We start from the raw sequence: 16,802 nt of genomic DNA on the forward strand, positions 1-16,802 counted from the left end.
CACACTGGGTATTGAAAACCTAATGATGAAAAAGTCAGATTCTTCCATCCATAATCTTAAAGAAGAGACCAACAGATAATTAAGGCATTACAGTCCAATGTGTTCCAGCCACGAGAAAGATTTATGTTCAGGTAACCTATTGGAGGAAGGACCTAACACTGCCTGCAGCAGTAGCCTTCAAAGAGAGCAAAAGGACTTTCTTCTTAACTGCTCCCAAACAGCTGTGACCTGCTGGAGAAAAATCACACAAGGGGATAGATGATACAACCATACATTTATGGTCATTAGCTCAATTGGGCCACAAAAATTGGCTACCTGTCCTACAATGTGTTTTCAGAAAATTAACTCTCCACTTCTCCCAAAGACTCTTGACTTTGATCTTCAGTCTGCAACCCCACTCCATCTGCCAGCTCTTACAATGTCACTTCTTACTTTACAAAGATAAATGAGGGTATCAGATTGAATTTTATTTGACTTCCCACTACCAAACCATTAATGTTCACCCTCCATCTTACTTTTCTCATCTTTTCTTACTTCTTATCTCTATCTGCTCTTGATCCTATTTCTCAGGAAACTCATCTATCAGGTATCATATCTCTTTGTGTATGTTAACTTCATTCTAACCACAATCATTGAGCACCTATGTGATATGTCTATTCTAGTCATTTGGAATAGCTCAGTTGACAAAACAGACAAAAGTAGGCAAAAAGCCTTAATCTCAAGTAGTTACATCCTAGTGAAGGGAAACAGGCAGTAAACAAGAAATAAACAAGAAATAAAAAAAAAAGATATAAATGTAGGAATTGATAAGTTGTGTGGAAAAATAAATAGACCAAGGAAAGGAAAATCAGGAGTCCAGGGAGCAGTAGCAGGTTGATATTTTAAATAGAATGGTAGGAAGAAGGGGTGCCCAAGATGGCTGAATAGGAACAGCTCCAGCTTCCAGCTCCCAGTATGAGTGACACAGAAGATGGGGGATTTCTGCATTTTCAACTGAGGTACCGGGTTCATCTCACTGGGGAGTGCCAGACATTCGGTGCTGGTCAGCTGGTGCAGCCCGACCAGCAACCAGCGAGAGCTGAAGCAGGGTGAGGCATTGCCTCACCTGGGAAGTGCAAGGGGGAATGGAATCTCTTTTCCTAGCCAAGGGAAACTGAGACACACAATATATGGAAAATCAGGTAACTCCAACCCTAATACTGCGCTTTACCAAGGGTCTTAGCAAATGGCATACCAGGAGATTATATCCAACACCTGGCCGAGAGGGTCCCATGCCCATGGAGCCTCCCACATTGCTAGTAGAGCAGTCTGAGATCTGACTGCAAGGCTGGACCAAGGCTGGGGGAGGGGCACCCCCATTGCTGAGGCTTAAGAAGTTAAACAAAGCCGCTGGGAAGCTCGAACTGGGTGGAGCCCACCTCAGCTCAAGGAGGCCTGCCTGCCTCTTTTGACTCCTCCTCTGGGGACAGGGCATAGCTAAATAAAAAGTAGCAGAAACCTCGGCAGAGGTAAATGCCCCTGTCTGATAGCTTTGAAGAGAGCAGTGGTTCTCCCAGCACAGAGGTTGAGCTCTGAGAATGGACAGACTGCATGCTCAAGTGGGTCCCTGACCCCTGAGTAGCCTAACATCCCCCACTAGGTGCAGACCTACACCTCACACCTCACACGGTGGGGACACCTCACACCTCACACGGTGGGGAACACCCCTGAGACGAAGCTTCCAGAGCAAGAATCAGACAGCAACATTCGCTGTTCAGTGGATACCCAGGCAAACAGGGTCTGGAGTGGATCTCAAGCAAATTCCAACAGACCTACAGCTGAGGGTCCTGACTGGTAGAAGGAAAATTAAGAAACACAAAGGACACCCACACCAAAACCCCATCAGTACATCACCATCATCAAAGACCAAAGGCAGATAAAACCACAGAGATGGGGAAAAAGCAGTGCAGAAAAGCTGGAAATTCAAAAAATCAGAGCACATCTCCTCCTCCAAAGGAACGCAGCTGATCACCAGCAACAGAACAAAGCTGGACAGAGAAGGACTTTAATGATTTGAGAGAAGGAGGCTTCAGTCAATCAAACTTCTTAGAGATAAAGGAGGAACTACGTAACCAGTGCAAAGAAACTAAAAAACCTTGAAAAAAGAATGGATGAGAAGATAACTAGAACAATCAATGCAGAGAAGACCTTAAAAGAACTGATAGAGATGAAAACCATAACACGAGAAACATGTGACAAATGCACAAGCTTCAGTAACCAACTTGATCAACTGGAAGAAAGATTATCAGCGATTGAAGATCAAATGAATGAAATGAAGCAAGAAGAGAAACGTGGAGAAAAAAGAGTAAAAGGAAATGAACAAAGCCTTCAAGAAGTATGGGATTATGTGAAAAGACCAAATCTACATCTGAATGGTGTGCCTGAAAGTGACAGAGAAAATGGAAGCAAGTTGGAAAACACTCTTCAGGATATCATCCAGGAGAACTTCCCCAACCTAGAAAGGCAGGCCACATTCAAATTCAGGAAATACAGAAAAAGCGACAACGATACTCCTCGAGAAGAGCAACGCCAAGACACATAATTGTCAAATTCACCAAAGTTGAAATGAAGGAAAAAATGTTAAGGGCAGCCAGAGAGAAAGGTCGGGTTACACACAAAGGGAAGCCCATCAGACTAACAGCAGATCTCTCAGCACAAACCCTCCAAGCCAGAAGAGAGTGGGGGCCAAAATTCAACATTCTTAAAGGAAAGAATTTTCAACCCAGAATTTCATATCCAGCCAAACTAAGTTTCATAAGTGAAGAGAAATAAAATCCTTTACAGATAAACAAATGCTTAGAGATTTTGTCACCACCAGGCCTGCCCTAAAAGAGACCCTGAAGGAAGCACTAAACATGGAAAGGAACAACAGGTACCAGCCATTACAAAAACATGTCAAAATGTAAAGTCCATCGATGCTAGGAAGAAACTGCATCAACTAGCGAGCAAAATAACCAGCTAATATCATAATGGCAGGATCAAGTTCACACATAACAATACTAACATTAAATGTAAATGGACTAAATGGCCCAATTAAAAGACACAGATTGGAAAATTGGATAAAGAGTCAAGACCCATCAGTTTGCTGTATTCAGGAGACCCATCTCACATGCAGAGACACACATAAGCTCAAAATAAAGGCATGGAGGAAGATCTACCAAGCAAATGGAAAACAAAAAAAAAAGCAGGGTTTGCAATCCTAGTCTCTGATAAAACAGACTTTAAACCATCAAATATCAAGAGACAAAGAAAGCCATTACATAATGGTAAAGGGATCAATTCATCAGGAAGAGCTAATTATTCTAAATATATATGCACCCAATACAGGAGCATCCAGATTCATAAAGCAAGTCCTTAGAGACTTACAAAGACACTTAGACTCCCATACAATAATAATGGGAGACTTCAACACCACACTGTCAACATTAGACAGATCAACGAGACCGAAAGTTAACAAGGATATCCAGGAATTAAACTCAACTCTGCACCAAGCAGACCTAATAGACATCTACAGAACTCTCCACCCAAAATAAACAGAATATACTTTCTTCTCAGCACCACATCACACTTATTCCAAAAGTGACCACAGAGTTGGAAGTAAAGCACTCCTTAGCAAATGTAAAAGAACAGAAATTATAACAAACTGTCTCTCAGACCACAGTGCAATTAAACTAGAACTCAGGACTCAGAGACTCAATCAAAACCGCTCAACTACATGGAAACTGAACAACCTGCTACTGAATGATTACTGGGTACACAACGAAATGAAGGCAGAAATAAAGATGTTCTTTGAAACCAATGAGAACAAAGATACAACATACCAGAATCTCTGGGACACATTTAAAGGAGTGTGGAGAGGGAAATTTATAGCACTAAATGTCCACAAGAGAAAGCAGGAAAGATCTAAAATTGACACCCTAACATCAAAATTAAAAGAACTAGAGAAGCAAGAGCAAACACATTCAAAAGCTAGCAGAAGGCAAGAAATAACTAAGATCAGAGCAGAACTGAAGGAGATAGAGACACAAAAAACCCTCCAAAAAATCAATGAATCCAGGAGCTGGTTTTTGAAAAGATCAACAAAATTGATGGACCACTAGCAAGACTAATAAAGAAGAAAAGAGAGAAGAATCAAATAGACCCAATAAAAATGATAAAGGGGATATCACCACCGACCCCACAGAAATACAAACTACCATCAGAGAATACTATAAACACCTCTATGCAAATAAAATAGAAAACCTAGAAGAAATGGATGATTTCCTGGACACTTACACTCTCTGAAGACTGAACCAGGAAGAAGTTGAATCCCTGAAGAGACCAATAGAAGGCTCTGAAATTGAGGCGATAACTAATAGCCTACCAACCAAAAAAAGTCCAGAACCAGAAGGATTCACAGCTGAATTCTACCAGAGGTACAAGGAGGAGTTGGTACCATCCTTCTGAAACTATTCCAATCAGTAGAAAAAGAGGGAATCCTCCCTAACTTATTTTATGAGGCCAACATCATCCTGATACCAAAGCCTGAGACAGATAAACAAAAAAAGAGAATTTTAGATCAATATCCCTGATGAACATCGATGCAAAAATCCTCAATAAAATACTGGCAAACTGAATTCAGCAGCACATCAAAAAGCTTATCCACCATGATTAAGTGGGCTTCATCCCTGGGATGCAAGGCTGGTTCAACATACGCAAATCAATAAACATAATCCAGCATATAAACAGAACCAAAGACAAAAACCACTTGATTATCTCAATAGATGCAGGAAAGACCTTTGACAAAATTCAACAGCCTTCATGCTAAACACTCTCAATAAATTCAGTATTGATGGGAATGTATCTCAAAATGATCAGAGCTATTTATGACAAACCCACAGCCAATATCATACTGAATGGGCAAAAACTGGAAGCATTGCCTTTGAAAACTGGCACAAGGCAGCGATGCCCTCTCTCACCACTACTATTCAATATAGTGTTGGAAATTCTGGCTACAGCAATCAGGTTAAAGAAAGAAAGAAAGGGTATTCAATTAGGAAAAGAAGAAATCAACTTGTCCCTGTTTGCAGATGACATGATTCTATATTTAGAAAACCCTATCGTCTTAGCCCAAAATCTCCTTAAGCTGATAGGCAACTGCAGCAAAGTCTCAGGATACAAAATCAATGTGCAAAAATCACAAGCATTCTTTTACACCAGTAAAAGACAAACAGAGAGCCAAATCATGAATGAACTTCCATTCACAATAGCTTCAAAGAAAATACAATACCTAGGAATCCAACTTACAAGGGATGTAAAGGACCTCTTCAAGGAGAACTACAAACCACTGCTCGGTGATATAAAAGAGGACACAAACAAATGGAAGAACACACCATGCTCATGGATAGGAAGAATCAATATCATGAAAACGGCCATACTGCCCAAGGTAATTTATAAATTCAATGTCATCCCCATCAAGCTACCAATGACTTTGTTCACAGAATTGGAAAAATCTGCTTTAAAGTTCATATGGAACCAAAAAACACCCTGCATTGCCAAGACAATCCTAATCCAAAAGAACAAAACTGGAGGCATCACTCTACCTGACTTCAAACTATACTACGAGGCTACAGTAACCAAAACAGTATGGTACTGGTACCAAAACAGAGATACAGATGAATGGAACAGAACAGAGTCCTCAGAAATAATACCACACATCTACAGCCATCTGATCTTTGACTAACCTGAGAGAAACAAGAAATGGGGAAAGGATTCCCTATTTAATAAATGGGTGCTGGGAAAATTGGCTAGTCATAAGTAGAAAGCTGAAACTGGATCCTTTCCTTACTCCTTATATGAAAATTAATTCAAGATGGATTAGAGACTTAAATGTTAGACCTAATACCATAAAAATCCTAGAAGAAAACCTAGGTAATACCATTCAGGACATAGGCATGGGCAAGGACTTCATGTCTAAAACACCAAAAGCAATGGCAACAAAAGCCAAAATTGACAAATGGGATCTAATTAAACTAAAGAGCTTCTGCACAGCAAAAGAAACTCCCATCAGAGTGAACAGGCAACCTACAGAATGGGAGAAAAATTTGCAATCTACTCATCTGACAAAGAGCTAATGTCCAGAACCTATAAAGAACTCAATCAAATTACAAGAAAAAAACAACCCCATCAAAAAGTGGGCAAAGTATATGAACAGACACTTCTCAAAAGAAGACATTCCTACAGCCAACAGACACATGAAAAAATGCTCATCATCACTCGCCATCAGAGAAATGCAAATCAAAACCACAATGAGATACCATCTCACACCAGTTAGAATGGCAATCATTAAAAAGTCAGGAAACAACAGGTGCTGGAGAGGATGTGGAGAAATAGGAACACTTTTACACTGTTGGTGGGACTGTAAACTAGCTCAACCGTTGTGGAAAACAGTGTGGCAATTCCTCAAGGATCTAGAACTGGAAATACCTTTTGACCCAGGCATCCCATTACTGGGGATATACCCAAAGGATTATAAGTCATGCTGCTCTAAAGACACAGGCACACGTATGGTTATTGCAGCAGTATTCACAATAGCAAAGACTTGGAATCAACCCAAATGTCCATCAGTGACAGACTTGATGAAGAAAATGTGGCACATACACACCATGGAATACTATGCAGCCATAAAAAAGGATGAGTTTGTGTCCTTTGTAGGGATATGGATGCAGCTGGAAACCATCATTCTCAGCAAACTATCGCAAGAACAGAAAACCAAACACTGCATTTTCTCCCACTCATATGTGGGAATTGAACAATGAGATCACTTGGACACAGGAAGGGGAGCATCACTCACCAGGTCCTATTGTGGGGAGTGGGTAGGGGGGAGGGATAGCATTAGGAGATATACCTAATGTAAATGATGAGTTAATGGGTGCAGCACACCAACATGGCACATGTATACATATGTAACTAACCTGCACGTTGTGTACATGTACCCTAGAACTTAAAGTATATAAAAAAAGAAATATTGAACACTAAATAATTGCAGATATGCTGTATAAGTGTAGTTTTAAAATTATATGTTTTTAAATTAATAGACTATTTTTAAGAACAGTTTTAGATTTACAGAAACAATTGAACAGAAAGTACAGAGTTCCCATATACTTCCCTAGCCCCCTGAGATAATTTCCCCTATTAACATTTTGCATTGTTATGGTACATCTGTTATAATTGATATACAAAAATGGATGCAATATCAACTAAAGTTCATAGTTAGCATTAGAGTTACTCTTAGTGTTGTACATTCTATGGATGTTGACAAATGTATACTGATATGTATCCACAATTACAGTATAATACATAATGGTTTTATTGCCCTAAAAAAAAAAAAAAAGAAAAGAAAAGAATGGTAGGAAGAGGCATTTTCCTACCATAAGCAGTGATCATGAAGGTGAAGGCATTAGCCATCTGGCTGTCTGATGGAAGAGATTTCCAGACAAAAGGAACAGGTAGTTTGAAGACTCTAAGGTAAGGCACAATGTGAAAAACAGCAAGCAGTCCTGTATGATTGGATCAGAGTGAGTGAAGGGGAGAAATGAAAATAAGTAAAGGATTGGAGAGGTGATGATGAGCACAATATTATAGTCCCTCTAAGCAGTTGTAATCACGTTGTCTTTTACTGAGTGGATTGGAGACTTTGGAAAGTTTTGAGCAGTTGTGTAATCTTATTGATGTGTTAAGGATTCCTAAAGCATCTTAATCTTATTAATGTTTAAGAATCATTTTGGTACATTCTTCTGAATGGAATCACTTCCTACAATTTTAAAAAATGGTCAATGAATTATCTCTCTTTCTAAAAATAATTCTCTTGTTCTTTACTAGTCATATTTTTGTATCTGTTTAACTACACTGTATTATCATGTAACCCCTCTCCTTCCTTTTCTTCCACTGCATACTTTCTATTGTTGTTACTTCTCTGGAAATATTGAGGTCTTTTCCATGTTAAAAATGTTTGTTTCCCTCTCCTTGACCCCTCCCCTCATCCCATCTGCTACACCTTTAACCCTACCATGAGCTAGGTAGTTCCAAGCATAGAAAACACCAAGACAAACAGATACTGGAGCTGTGTAGCCCAGGAGGGACACAAAAAAAGAGAGAATTATACTGTACTAAATATTTCAATAGAAGATTGAGGGTAGAGATTAATTCTTTCTGATTGGAAAGCCCAGAAAGCCCTCACCAAGGAGGTGCCATGTGGACTGAATGAAGCATTGCAGAGTTTTGGAGGGGAAAAAACTATCAAGGAGAGAAAATAAAAAATGTACAGGCACAGAGTAGAGAGATAAAAAGTTAATGATGGAACGACTCACATTTTCATTCAAAAGACTCAGTGGTGTGAATGAGAGAAATGGACAGAGACAAGGCTGCAGGTTGAGATTATATATGATTGACACTTTTACTTCACATGTTTTCCTGTAACCTTCTACTAATTCTCCCCATTTCCCACACACTGAGTCCTGCAATGCCTGACAGAATATCTCTTGTTACATCAGTTGCCTGTGGAAAATGAGATGAATCCCATTTACATGGTCTCTAATTAGCCTGAGCCCCCTTGATTTTTAAAGTTTATATTTTGTTCTTGACACTTCGAAACTCACAGGACTATATTGCTTAGGACATTACCTAGATGTCTGCCTACACTCCACTATTCTGGATAGATGAATGAGGGACACATGGGACTGCTGTCCTACATTTTCTCCCCGCTGAACACTCGTGCGGTTTTCCTACTTTGCCTTCATATTTATTGTTCATCTCGGCCTTTGCTATACTTAAGCCCATGTAATCTGTTCAGTAATGATAATACTCTTTATTTATTGGGTATTTATCACAGGGCAGATTTTGTACTAGGTTCTTTCCAAACATTATATCACTGAACTCTAACAATAACCTGAGATGCTAAATATTATTGATCACACATTACAGATAATAGTTTACCTAAATTTACACAAATAAAAAGTGTAAGGGCCAGGAGCAGTGGCTCACGCCTATAATCCCAACACTTTGGGAGGCTGAGGCAGGCAGATCACCTGAGGTCAGGAGTTTGAGACCAGCCTGGCCAACATGGTGAAACCCTGTCTCTACTGAAAATACAAAATTAGCTGGGTGTGGTGGTGGGCGTCTGTAATCCCAGTTACTCAGGAGACTGAGGCAGGGGAATTGCTTGAACCTGGAAGGCAGAGTTGCAGTGAGGCAAGATCGCACTATTGCACTCCAGCCTGGGTGACAAGAGTGAGACTCTGTCTCAAAAAAAAAAAAAAAAAAAGTCAGAAATGGAATTATAATCTATGACTGCCAATCTCCAAAATCTATACTCTTTCTACTATGCAATAATCCTACTCTGTCTCTGCCCATTGCCACACTCCCAGTTCACACACCAAATATTGTGTATCCATAGTCTGCTCTTTCCCACCTCACCCACTCTCCTGAGCCCTTGTCTTGACCCTTATAATGAAAGCAATTTTTCTTTTGTTCAAGTCTCTTATGTCCAAGCTCCTCACCCCTAAATTTAGCCTTTACACCCCAACTGAGCTTTCATGATTAAAGTTCTCGAACCTAATCGGTCATTTCCCCTGGGCAACTTGCCTCCCAAGTCTACAGAAATTCAAGGCCCACTGATATTTGTGACGCTCCTGACCCATCTTACTTGAAACCCTATAGGAGTCTAAAGGCTGAATCTACATAGCTTCCCCCCGACGTCGTACATTGAGTTCTGATGCAGTCAAGAACACATGACACTACATTGTGACTAGGTGTGTTCCACCCACTTTCTAACTTTAAAAGTCTTCGTTAGGAATAGAGGGTTAGTTCATCCCAAGAAGGAGACTCACCTGCTGAGTCAAAGGAATAGAATTGATATGGATTACTCAGAAGATGCTACAGGGGGGAAGTAGGTTTTCTCAAGAAGGAAGAGGTAGTTATATGAGAACAAGGAGAATCATGCAAATAAAAGAAGGAAGGTTATTTAGTTAACCTTCTTTGTCTCTTTTGTTCTTTGTTGACTTAAAGTCTGTTTTATCAGAGACTAGGATTGCAACCCCTGCTTTTTTTTTTTTTTTCCATTTGCTTAGTAGATCTTCCTAGATCCCTTTATTTTGAGACTATTTGTGATGGGTTTCCTGAATACAGCACACTGATGGGTCTTGACTCTTTATCCAATTTGCCAGTCTGTGTCTTTTAATTGGCCTATTTATGACAGGACCCTCAGGTGCAGGTCTGTTGAAGTTTGCTGGAGGTCCACTCCAGACCCTGTTTGCTTGGTGGCTGCAGAAAAGCAAATATTGCAGAACAGCAGAAGTTGCTCCCTGATCTTTCCTCTGGAAACTTCATCTCAGAGGTGCACCTGGCTGTATGAGGTGTCAGTCGGTCCCTACTGGGAGGTGTCTCCCAGTTAGGCTACTTGGGGGTCAGGGACCCACTTGAGGAGGCAGTTTGTCAGTTTTCAGATCTCAAACTCCATGCCGGGGGAACCACTATTCTCTTCAAAGCTGTCAGACAGGGACTTTTAAGTCTGCAGAAGTTTCTGCTGCTTTTTGTTCAGCTATGCTGTGCCCCCAGAGGTGGAGTCTACAGAGGCAGGCAGGCCTCCTTGAGCTGTGGTGTGCTCCACCCAGTTGGAGCTTCCTGGCTGCTTTGTTTACCTACTCAAGCCTCAGCAATGGCAGATGCCCCTCCCCTAGCCTCACTGCCTCCTTGTAGTTCCATCTCAGACTGGTGTACCAGCAGTGAGCGAGGCTCCGTGGGCGTGGGACCCTCTGAGCCCGGTGCAGGATATCATCTCCTGGTGTGCTGTTTGCTAAGGCCCCTGGAAAAGTGCAGTATTAGGGTGGGAGTGTCCCAATTTTCCAGGTACCGTCTGTGGTGGCTTGCCTTTCCTAGGAAAGGGGATTCCCCGACCCCTTGCACTTCCCTGGGTGAGGCGATGCCCCACCCTGCTCCATGGGCTGCACCCACTGTCTGACAAGCCCCAGTGGGATGAATCCTGTACCTCAGTTGGAAATGCAGAAATCACCCATCTTCTGCCTCGCTTACGCTGGGAGCTGCAGACTGGAGCTGTTCCTATTTGGCCATCTTGGAACCTGGCATATGTCCTACTATTCCCAGTTTTCAAACAAGAAAATCAAGGTTCAGAACATGCAATAATTTCCCTAGGGTGACTATTAGTCAATGTTATGTTATAAATAATAGAATCCGTTCTAGGTAGTTTAAGCAGAAAGGAAATGTGGTTCTTACAAAAGTATTGAAACGACTGGAGAAGAATGTTTTAGACTAAGCCCCAGGAACAACTTTCAGCTTCAGAACTTTTTGTCTCTTCCCAATAGAGCAAGTTACTGTTGCTGCTGCTTCCACTATCAGGCTGATGAATCAGAAGATGCAGGCTTCAGAACTTTGGCTGTAATCCACCTCAGCTAAATGCATGCCCTACTCCCTGCCTCCCTCTGCATGTGATGCATGGGAATCAAAGTCACACATAACATTTTTAGGTTCCACATATAAGTGAAGTCATATGGTATTTGTTTTTCTGTGCCTGGCTTTTTTCACTTAACAGGATGTCTTCTAGATTAATCTGTGTTGCCGTAAATGAAATGATTTCCCTCTTTTATAAGGCTTAATCAATGGAAGTGATCTATTGCACAGGAAGGTGACTAAAATAATAATACAGCCAGCCATGGTGGCTCACGCCTGTGATCCCAGTACTTTGGGAGGTTAAGGCGGGTGGGTGTTCTGAGATCAGGAGTTCGAGACCTGCCTGGCCAACATGGTGAAATCCCATCTCTACTAAAAAAAAGGGAAAAAAAATTAGCCAGGTGTGGTGGTGGGAGCCTGTAATCCCAGCTACTCGGGAGGCTGGGATACGAGAATCGCTTGAACCCAGGAGGCGGAGGTTGCAGTGAGCTGAGATTGTGCCATTGCACTCCAGCCTGGGGGACAAGAGTGACAAGGTACAATGATGAATAAGGTTAGTTTCTACTCTAAAGGAACTCACAACATAGTGAGGAAGTCGGACATATAAATATGATGGATATCTGTTATTCAAAATCAAAAGGTACAGTAGATGAGGCCAAATATTTAGTCAACTCACCTTGTCCCTGCCTTACCATATTAGTGACTACCATTCACCTGGTAGAAGTACTAGAGGTTGAAGATTTAGGAGTTGTAGAAACTGAAAAATGCCTTTATAGAATTTATTGTGCATTCACAATTTTTAAATAAGAGACAATTCAGAAATTGCAAGATTGTTATTGGTAAAGATGAAACTATTTCCTCATGTAACCCCTTTCTTTTTCATGCCCCTTAATACTCCAGAAGTGCTAATCATCTTTCAGTCTTTCAGTGTGCTGTTATCTCTCTTGATTCTTGTCCTTTCCTCTCCCTGCATCCCCTGACCCTCACTATTACCCACCACCTTTCATCTGTCTAATTGCTTCAAGCATTAGCCTAAATGTCTCTCTTACTAGAATACATCTCTGACTATCCTAGTCATCTGCCTACCATTTGCTTCCATAGTACACTTTTCCTTTCCTGTATCTTCAACCTATAACTTGTAATATAATTGTTTTTATCTTCCATACTCATCTCTAAACTATTTATTGGAAGAATTTGTGTCTATTTGTATTGTTTTGTTCACCATGATATCCTCACATACAATCACAGTGTCAGGCATAGAATAAAACATAAGAAATAATAAATACATACATTAAGCAAAGAAAGAACTGATATAATTACTGATTATATATTAGTGACTCAGAATGGATGTTTCATGTTGGTGATAAGTAAAATATACGATGGGTTGGTATAGATGGAGAGAAAATAAGATTTACGAATGCTAGAATAATTCTAAAATAATAATAATAAAAATAATGGATAGGTCCTATTTAATTCAAATCAAGAATTCTTAAGCAGTAGGGTAATATTATAAGAGCAATATATGAGGACTGCTAATCAGGTATTTTGAATAATTTTAAAGTTATAAAAATGGTAGACAAATTTTGGACTTCCACTTAAAAGAGTCAGGATATACAGTGAGAGTGGCTCTTCCCGATTATTTCTTGTATATTTAGTCTCAATTTAATGAAATTTTGTAGAATTTTCTCTGGTACACTGTATTTCCTTATCTAGTCAGCACATGCCTCAATGATATTTAATACTCTTGTTTGTCTTAGAAATTTTGCATTTGTTTTTCACCTAATTTTATGTAGACCTATGTTGTAGCAATGTATTGAGAGTTTAAGCTCAGACATATATCAATGGAATGAAATTGCATTAGTTTGCTGATGGTAGTCATGATATGGCATGGATGGCCATAAAAATTCAAGAGCTCAAAAGAAAGTGTCTGAAGAGATGCAAATATATGGCAAAGTTGCAGTAATATTATTTAATCCCTCATGAAACTATTGATTCACTCTTGTAATGAGAAATTAGCTGTTACAGACTCAGAAGGAGGCAAATATTGGAAGAAGATTGTAAAATGATCAACATTATTATTAATATCAATAGTATTTGATAATCACTAACATGATTTAATCACAGCTGTCATTATCACCACCATCACTACAACATAATTATCAGTTATCATCATATCTATACTAACCACTAGATTGCTTGTTCCTTTCAGACATCAACATTTGTTAGCTAATATGCCTCTTGAGCTACTAGCACAGAATTTTAGGTATAGAGAGACTCTAATTCAATGGCTTCTAGAGCCTGACTTGGGCTTAAGTAGTGGCTTTGATATAAATTAGGTATGTAGCTTTGGACAACGTATGTAACCTCTAAGTGCTTCAGTTTTCTGATCTGCATTATCAGGCAACTGATCATAACTAGTTCCTAAGGTACTATGTAAATCAAATAATTTATTATGTGTAATGTGCTATGAACAACATCTTGTACATGTTAAATATTTATTATATTATTTCAAGGTACTTATTAAGTATCTACAATGTATATTAATACTAGTTAATGCTTAAAGCAATATATATCAAGTATCCTGTTTCTCTTTTAATTTTTTTTTTTACTTTGCCCATGTTGTGATTTATTTAAGAATCCAGGCCTGTAGAGCAGTGATAATAATAAGCAGGGCTATGATAAATGTCATGGGAATAGAATCCTGCATGGGATACTGTCTTCTCCTCAAAGCAGCAGGGCTCAACTGAGCAGGAGACATTAGCCACCCTTCAAGGTCTTTTTGATAGCATTCTTGACTTCCTGGTTCCTTAGGCAGTAGATGAATGGATTTAGCATGGGTGTGAGGATTACATACACAGCTGAGATTAGTTTGTTGGAATTAAACGATGCAATAGCTCTGGGCTGAATACATATGAGCATATATGAGCACACGAACATGTATGAGCACATGCTCATATATATATAGGAGCACACGCTCTGTGCAGGCAAGTGAGATAAAGAAGTAGAGCTGGGTCATGCAACCTGTGAAGGAGATGTACCGTCTCTGCAGGAGGAATCCATCCAGCATCTTGGTAACTGTGACAGAGACATACCAGACCTCCAGAAAGGACATGCTACTCAGGAAATAGTACATTGGCTTATGGAGGGAGCTAGTGACCCAAACAGTGAGCATGATGACAAGATTCTCTACCACCACTAACAGGTAGACCACAAGGAAGAGGAAGAAGAGCAGGACCTGCAGCCATGGGGCAGCAGGAAAGCCCACCAGGATGAACTCAGTGACCAGAGTGATGTTTAGCCGCAGCATGATTAAAAGCACTGAGCAACACTGAAGTCTTCTATGGCAACACCACAAATAATAAAGAGGACCATGGCATCAAATATAAGACAAAAATACGTTAATAATTCAGTCTTTTCTGTGAATGAGACTCCTAAGATAATTTATGTTAATGGGGACTCATCTTCAAATGTGAAGCACATATTTTCATTGATGTTTTATTTTTAAAATAAAAGTCTCCTGAAATCAAAATGGACTTCCATCCCAATCTCATGCACCTGATGGCAATGATTGAAATGGCAATATTTACATCATTCCTAATTCCTTTGACAATGAATATAGACCTATTTGTCTGTCCCATATTGATTTCAGTTATTGGTTTAATTAGGAACTCACTGCACAAACATTTATTCTTATCTGAAAGGAAACATAGAAGATAGCATCAAGTCAGAAAAAGTTAAGAAGTTTAATATTTGGGTGACCCCTGAGCCTTGATCCACACAGATTATGCAAATTAGAGTCTGAGGAAAATTGGAAATTATAACTAAGGTAAGGTAGGCATTCTTACAGCTTTTCTCATTTTATAGGAGAGAATGTAATGGTTGAGTGATCTGTTCGGTATGGCACAACTGCTACGAAATGAAAATAAGACTGAAATATTGTTCTGACTCTAAATCAGTGTCCTTAAATTCTATGCAGAGGTGAATTTTTGGTAAATTGTGTGGCTGATGATGGGATTGTGGATTGTTACAAATGTCCTGAAGGGTAGAAGCCTCTACGTTGGTGTTGCTTCCTACTGGGGCTAGACCATAACTAAAGCTAGCCACTCTGTGCTTCCAGAATAGCTTCTTTTCCTCAAGAAAGTCATTTGATCAAAGGTATTGAAGCTAGTCCAGAAACTCTTGGCTAGTAAACTATGAGTAAAGTATAGCTTGGAGGCTGGGAGTAAGGGACAATCTTTTCCCACCCAGAAAAGAGTGCTGAGCTCTGCCAGTGTGTGCTGCTATGGAAAGGAGAAAGTGGGCCAATAATATGCATTTGACACGTCATCGTTTAATTCCTTGCCATGAACTCTGCCCAGAATATCTCTAGTCCAAGGAAATGTCAGAGTGAACCCTGATTGACCTACTACTCTTTCTGTGTAGTGAGCCTTGGTGCTAATTCACTTGGTAGGTCAGGGTTTCTAAATATCAGTTATTTTTTCATTCTCTGGCCTGGAAAGTTGTGGAGACAAAGGAAGGCACATAAATGTAGAAGGACAGATAGATTTTGTAATGCTGGAGGGAAGAATTTTTTGTGAACTAGACCAACTAGCTTACTAATTGATTTTATTAAATGTCCCCTATCCTTAAAGCATATATTCAGGTGCTGCATTCAGACCATTGTTCATCTTTTCTGACAACCTCTTGTCCATTATGTTCTTCTCTCGGCACAGAAAGAATGGTACGTCAATCAAGGTTCACTCTGACATTACCCTGGGCTAGAGATATTCTGGGCATAGCTCATGGCAAGGAATTGACTGATGTTGTGTCAAATGCATATTATTGGCACCACTGTCTCCTTTCTATAGCAGCACACACTGGCAGAGCTCAGCACTCTTTTCTGGGTGGGAAAAGATTGTCCCTTACTCCCAGCCTCCAAGCTACACTTCACTCATAGTTATCTAGCAAGGAGTTCCTGGCCTGGTTCTTCAATATCATTGCTCAAATGTTTTACTTGGGGAAAAGAAACTCTTCTGGGAGCAGAAGTGGCTAGCTTTACCCATGGTCTAGCCCCAGTAGGAAGCAACACCAATGTAGAGGCTTTTACTCTTCAGGACATTTGTAACAACCCACAATCCTATCATCTGCCACACAATGTACCAAAAATTCACTTCTGCATAGAATTTAAGAGCACGGACTTTAGAATCAGAACAATATTTCAGTCTTATTTTTATTTCGTAGTAGTTGTGTCATACCGAACAGATCACTTAATCATTACATACTTCCTTTTCCTCTCCTATAAAATGAGAAAAGCTATAATAATGCCTACCTTCCTGGATTGT

Source organism: Papio anubis, chromosome 12, assembly GCF_008728515.1.
Source record: "Papio anubis isolate 15944 chromosome 12, Panubis1.0, whole genome shotgun sequence".
Classification (NCBI taxonomy): domain Eukaryota; kingdom Metazoa; phylum Chordata; class Mammalia; order Primates; family Cercopithecidae; genus Papio; species Papio anubis.